At 51.4% G+C, this 7,102-nt stretch overlaps 1 protein-coding gene across 3 annotated transcripts in view; it reads left to right on the top strand.

The window, feature by feature from the left end:
* Window positions 1-7,102, top strand: part of FAM49A (family with sequence similarity 49 member A) — an 82,345-nt gene that overhangs the window by 946 nt on the left and 74,297 nt on the right. The gene's annotated exons all lie outside the window — the stretch shown is intronic.

The following is a 7,102-nucleotide window of genomic DNA, read 5'->3' as shown; positions in this document are numbered from 1 at the left end:
TGAGCTTTGGGAACAATTCGACCCACTTCCTGAAAGGCTGGTCCCCGGCCAGCAGGGCGGTGTGGTGGAGACACCTGTCTTGCCTGCCAGCTGAAGGACCCAGAAGCCTCTGTCAGATGGGCCAGGTGGTCCCTGGGTCCATCCCAGCCGCCCTGATGTACTGGCCGGGATCCCCAGGGACCAGGCCCAAGAGCGTGGTCATTTAAGATCTCCAAAGCTATTTTCCGACCCCACCCCAGACCCCCAGGACTTCCCCAGCCACCGGTCTCCCCTCCCACACCCTGGGTTTCCCACCTGCTCCAGGGGACCCAGGGCTGGTGTTCAGGGCCTTGGTCTCCCCACTGCTCGGTGGCCCTCCTTCCTTTCCCTGTTTGAAACTTTCCCCTCTCACCAGCCATCATCACCCTGCACCGCCTCGAGTCCCCAGGGCGCAGAGTTGGGTTGGGACCTGTGCTGGGCCAGCACCAGGAGGGTTGGTGCCAGCCAGGGCAGGCTGGGCATCTGGGCCTGAGGGCCAGGGCTTTCGGGTGGGTCCCTGGCTCGCCCTGAGCTCCGAATGGGGTCCCAGGGCTTGCTTTGCCATGAAGCGAGGAGGCAGAGCAGGGGCTGTTTTTCTTGCATGCTTCCGACTGTCTTGTGTTGCCATGGTGACAGTTTTGCCTCCCTTCCTCCTCCTGACTCTTCTGGGAGCTGGTTTTTATTGGTCTGTTGTCCTGTCTTTTATGGCTTTAATTTCTCCTTTCTACTTGCTCTGGGATAAACAGTCATAAACATGGGCACTGGGCCAGGCTGGGGGCTAGCAGAGCTTCACCTCATCCTGGCCCTGCCCTCCTGCCAGGGAAAATAAGGCAAGAGGTGGGGACAGACCTGCCCACACCCCCTCCTGCTCCCAGCTCTGTGCTGGGGGCGGGGGGGGGGGGCACCTACGGGCATGGCACCACAGTCCCAGGCACACCGTGGGCAGCATCCTGCCTCGGTCCTAATAATAAATGTCGAGTGCGGTGGGGGAGCTGGCAGGCGTTATTTCCTTTCATCTTGATGGCAGCCCTGTGGGGTCGGGGCTGTCCCCACTTTGCCGAGTGAGCTGTCTCCCTGGGGTCACGCTGAGGTTTGCACATAGTGCTCAGTTTTTGTGACGTGAATGGGACAGTGATGGAGCTGGCATCCCCTTGACTTTCCTCCGAGGCTCATGGGAGGTGGTCCCCAGTTTTCCGGCCCCTCTGCGTGCTGCTGGACTCCCACGGAGGCGGAGGAGAGCTGCTGGGAGCTGCCTGATAGGTCCCTTGACCCCAAGTGCAGGGACCCGAGTTGAGAGGAGAGCGAAGCCACTTGCAACTTCCTGTTTTCACTCCGCACTGAGAAGCATTCAGTTTGCTTTTACTCTCAGGGCCTGGATGCAACTGGATGAGTCAGGGACACTGAGAGCCCATCTGTCCCTCCCAAGCCAGCCCCTGTTCAGAGCGCACCCGGCCCCAGGGTCACGGCTGGCAGCTGTCAGTGACACTCGCCAGAGAAGCTCCTCTTCTCTCCCTTTTTATACTTCCCTTCATTCCACACTCTTCTCCCCACTCCCTCCCCTTCTCCCCTCACATGGCCCAGGCTCTGGGCTTGTTAATAAGCTGGAAAAGCACCATGGTCACATGAACAGACTGGAGAAGCAACAGCCTCAAGGTCAAACGTTGACCCTGAGGAAGTGCCGTCACTCATCTGGGCCTCAGTTGGCAGCGTCTGTCCTCGTGGCCACATTGGCTTGTGCTGGTAGGATGGGATGGAGTCGTTTCTAGAGAGGGTGCTCTGGAAGGTTGAAAGCCTGAAGCACCCATAACATCCTCTCTGGTAAAGAACCTTGACCCACCGCTCAGAGATCGAGAACTGGTTTAGGAATAATTCGCTGCAAAATCTCAGGGTTAGGGGCATTCTTTAGTCATCTTGTCCAGCCTTGATGTTGAATCTGTTTGTTTATGTACCTTTCATTAATTGGGCATCTACTCTGTACCAAATGCAGTTTGGGGAATTGGGGATTAAAAAAGTGAGTACAATTACTGTTCCAAGCATGTTGTCTGCTGATGAAGACAGTCATGGAAAGAGATCCTTGTAATACAGTCAGAGAGCTGGTGTCATAAGAGAAAAGGTAGGGTCCCAGAGTTGGTGACTTGACTGGGTCACCCATTAAGGTTGACGCAAGCAGCCTGTGCTGTGCGGCTGAAATCCAGCAGTCCTGCCCCTGCCCACTTGGTCTGGCCCTCACAGCCCTAGTCTGGCCCTCACAGCCCTGGTCTGGCCCTCACAGCGGTGGGGTGATTGCTGCAGAGCCCCCCGTTCAGCTCCTGTGAGCAGGGCCAGGAGAGAGGCAAGAGGCAGGGAGCCAGCCCTGCCTTCCTCGCTGAGTTTTGACTCATCCACTCGTAGTAGCCGCTGGTTCCTGTTTCTTCTTGGTCAAACTCCTTCCTCAGGGGCTACATGGTGACGATTGCAAAGAGCAAATTTTGAAGTTAGATCTGAGTCCAGACTTTACTGCTGTGATGTCCTAGCTGTGAGACTCTGAAAAAAAACACCAACCCTCTCTGAGCCTCCATTCTTACATCTGTAAAATGGCAATAACGATACTTGCCTTCTAAGAAACAAATTATCTTATGTATTTATAGGGTCTGGCCTGGTGCCCACCTCACATTAGACTTGCTGTTATTTAGTTATATTGATTAGAAAAGAGTTCGCAGTTACTGGGCCTCTGGGTCCTCTTAGAAGCGTGGTGGGAAGCTCTTCGGACTAATTCTGGCCTTCAGAGATCCATTCATTATCTGGGAAGGTTAAAAATCGCTCAGGTTCCTCACGCTGCTGGTTAATCTCTGTGTTATCTCTCACCAGATAAGCTCTGTTCCACGGCACCAGGACACCGTGTGAATCACCAAGGCCTTTGTTTTCTCAAAGAGGAACACATTCGAAATGGCAACAAATGCCCTGGTTTTCAAAGACGTGTTCCTGCCTTGAGAATGCTTTAATTTGGTGTCGTTCCTTCCATGTGTTTTTTGCTTTTGTTGCCTTTGCTTTGGTGTCAAATCCAAAAATGCACCACCAAGACCCATGGCAAAGAGCTTTCTACCTAGGTCAGTGATGGTGAACCTATGACACTCATTTTTTTGGTTGATTTTTCTTTGTTAAATGGCATTTAAATATATAAAATAAATATCAAAAATATAAGTCTGTGTTTTACTATAGTTGCAAATATCAAAAAATTTCTACATTTGACACGGCACCAGAGTTAAGTTAGGGTTTTTCAAAATGCTGACACGCCGAGCTCAAAAGGTTCGCCATCACTGGCCTAGGTTCTATTCTAGGGATTTTATGGTTTCGAGTCTGATGTTCAGGTCTTTAATGCATTTAGAGTTGCTTTTGGAGTCTGATGTGAGACTGTGGTCCAATATTGTTCTTTTGCACGTGGCCGTCCAGTTTGCTCAACACCATGTATTGAAGAGACTGCCCTTACCCCATGGCAAAAATTTTGGTTCCTCCATCAGAAAATACTTGAAAGTGAATGTTGCATCGTTTTTATTCTGAGCATGTTTAGCTTCCTTTTGTTTTTTCAGAGTTACCCTATGTGTGTATTTACGTTGTTTTTCAAATCCTCCATACAACTTCCGGGCATTACTGTTCCCGTCCCCTATTTACAGTTGAGGGAACAGGGAGAGGTGAGGTCGCCTGCACAGAGCCCAGCGGTTAGCGAGTGGCAGGGCCAGAATTTAAAACTGGGTCCCGCCGGCTCTTTGTGCCACTGCACACAGTCTTGTCATTTTCTTGGCTGGCGTGTCAGTGACCTAAAATAATTGCGCTTGAAGAATGTGCGCAGATTTCAGCGGGGGTGGGAACTGGTCCAGGTGTTGTAACTCAGACTCATAGTAAATATTTAGAGACTTTATTAGGGTTCTGCTCTCGGCTCAGCACTGACGAGGCTTCTTTTCTAAAAGTGATGAATAGGAGCTTGACACCTCTGAGCTGGGAGGAAGCGTTTGATAATGCTGGAAGTAGCTTTCTTTGCACAAGAATGGATTGCTGCTCTTGTCCAGGAAATAAATGGAACTGTTTTCATAATGGAAAGTGCGGAGGGAAAGCATGACAGGTACATCCCAGGGACTTAGGGACAGAAGCAGTGAGGCCAGGAAGTGTGGGTGGGTGGGTGGCTGCTCACAGGCAAGGGCGGTGTGGATTCGGCAGCCTAACTCCCATCTAGGAACGTGGAGGTGTTGGAAAGCAATTATAGAATCTCTCACTAACCTTTCCCGGGGAACGTAGGAGTCTGTTTGCCTGGTTTAGGTGCCCCATTGGACCAGCGAGTCCCAGTGCTGGAAACGGGCGTGTCGTTTGCCAGCAGTGAGCTTACTGGGTCCGCCTTGGCCCTGCCGACAGACGCGCTTCTCTTCTCAATTATGTCAGGCCTGCGTCTGGTGTCTGCTTGTTTAATGACTTCCCTTTCTAATAAAACTTCTATATGGCCTGGATAATTAGGTATTTAAAATGAAACTGGGGAATGCAGTGTCCCCAAAGAGTTTAATTGCACTTTTAGGATGGATGAAGCATCAAAATGAGATCATTCATTCATTCATTCATTAACCCTGTGCTGCAGGAGGTAGGACACTGTGGTCAATGTGGCCTTGTCCCTGCCTGCAGGTGGCTCTCATTCCATGGGGAGGCAGAGGGGCGGAAGCAGGGATCCGAGTGGAGCGCAGTGTCCCAAGGGAACTGGGGAACTCGGGAGATGTCTGTCTCTACTCAGAGCCACAGCCTGTTTTCTTCCCCGAGTGTCACCTGTGGAGCACCTGAATTCCACCTGACATGTTGCAGGGGGCAGGGGGGTGACGCATGGGGCAGAAAAACACCTGGCCCTGGGACTGGACCCAAGTTCTTTTGTCCTTTGCTACTTGGGGTGGGGCCCGGGCCAGTAGTTTTCTACTTTTTTCCCCCTTTTTGGTTGAAAATGGGAAAGGTCGGGATCTCATACAAGCAAGGGGCCCGGCGGCCTATAAGTTTTAACAAACCCCTTGGGGCTCCCTTCCCCGGAGTTGACAGGTGGAAGGGAGCAGACCCCGAAAGTCTCAGCCAGGGGACAGAGCCCGGGGACGGGGGCACTTTTGTGCTTCCAAAAGCCTCCTCCCAAAGGCCAGAGAAACCTGTTGTCCTTCCCAGAAAGGGACCCCGTGTTCTTTTGGAGCATCTGATAAAAAAGGCTGGAAGTCAAGGCCAATAACAAAAGGGAGGAGACAAAAAAACAGGGATGCAGGAGCTCAGTGGAGGGGGTGGGGGGGGGGGGGTGAGAGTCACCAGCCTCCTCCCAGGTCCCAGGCCCCGCACTGATGTGGACACGGAGGGCTCGGCCTCACAGATGCCTTCGTTACCGCAGTCTGCTTGTGTTTTAAGCGAATGTCCTTTAGTAAAATCATTTGGTTTGACGATTTCCAGATTTTGGAATAAGGTAAAATGTACCATCATTTTAGGGTCATGCGGGACAATGATAAATGCACAACTGCCCCAACACACCGTCAACACTCACGTTCCCACTGGCAACCAAACGCATGCCCTTCCTGTAGCAACGATGACGTGCGGCCGGCAGCACCCTGAGCCACCTAGAGCATCCGCAGCAGGAACACCAAGCCTTCGTGTCCACTTTTAGCAACTTTCTGAGGAGCTTTTGCAATAGACGCTGTCCCATTCTCTGGCTGAGGAAACTGATGTTCAGAGGGACTTGCATAATGTCAGCTCCTTAGGAAGGTTGGGAGCTGGTACCTGCAACCACGTCAGGGTGCCCTCCAAGCCTGGTCCTTCTCTGCCACCCACACTGGAAACGGGAGCTGTGCATGTCTCAGGAGCACATGTGGAATTCATGCGCAGGTGTCGGATAAAATCCTCATCTCACAGAGCTACCTTTGCCCGCACACCTGAAAATGGTAAAATACAATATACGTAGGCTGTGGGTTAAGCGTTCCTGTGACCCTTCTCTCTGGCTTTCGGCTGATGTCCTTCCTGGTGGCCTGTGCCCAGCTCACCTCACCAGAGAATGCCCTCTGGCAGAAAGGAGCTGAGCCTCCAGTGGGGGCGGCGTATGGCCTGGCTGAGCCGGGGAGTCCAGCAAGTGAGGCATGTTGTATAGAGCTTGTTTTCTAGACCCCTCCCTGGGACAGCCGGTCATGGGAACCCAGGGCTGGCTGGTCTCGGCTTGCAGAATGGCAGACTCCTATGTGTCAAAGCAGGAAGAACAACTGTAGTCTAATTTCTCTATTTTATAGGAACTTAGGTCAAGAAATAGATGATAGCTAGCTAGCTAGATGCATAGATACATAGATACATAGATGGATGATAGAGAGAAACACAAAGTCAAAGGCTTTGCCAAGGCTGGGATGAGAATTCAGCCTTTCAAAAACTACAACCGGCCTACACCTTTGAAATCCAGAGGCGGGAAATGTGCTCTAGAAGTTCTGGGAAAACACCCGAGGGCCACAGGTGCTCGGCAAGCAAAGAGCGCTGGTTTGGGATCCAGCGCCCCCTTGGGCAAATTCTTTAGGTTTGCTGTGTTTCCTCCTTTGTGTCCGAAGTTGATATTTGTGGCTCAGAAGGAATATTGTAAGGAATAGATGAATCAAACATGCCAGTCTTTCTTTTTGTCCAATTTTTGAAGAAAATGTGTTTGAAAAGTGTTGGCTAGTTCCGTCACTTTATTTGTTGTATTGGGGGTGGGGGTGGGGGTGGGGGGGCGGGGAAGGACAGGGACTCTCTCCTTTCTCCAACAGACACATTCCTGGTCTGCCCGTGGCAAAGCTCTCCATATCCACTCCTCTGGAGTTATAGCTCCAGCGTGTGAGCCTTCATTTCATTCTTGAAATGAACCTGGATATGCTGTTTACTGGAGTGTAACAAGGATAATGATTCCAGGCAGCATCCAGCTTTGCACTTACTAGATGGGTGATTTCCCCACTTTAAATCTTGTTCTTACTGTGTGAGTGAGTGTGTGTGTGTGTGTGTGTGTTTGGGAGTGTGAGCTATCAAATCTAGGACACATAGAGCCGTCAAACGAAATGTGTCGTTAGCTTTTTCTCTGGCATCCCTTTTTAAAAAG

The sequence above is a fragment of the Myotis lucifugus genome, unplaced genomic scaffold, assembly GCF_000147115.1.
Source record: "Myotis lucifugus unplaced genomic scaffold, Myoluc2.0 scaffold_165, whole genome shotgun sequence".
In the NCBI taxonomy this organism is placed as follows: domain Eukaryota; kingdom Metazoa; phylum Chordata; class Mammalia; order Chiroptera; family Vespertilionidae; genus Myotis; species Myotis lucifugus.
The sequence above is the reverse complement of the archived record's forward strand: the minus strand, read 5'-3'. Positions and strand labels throughout refer to the sequence as shown.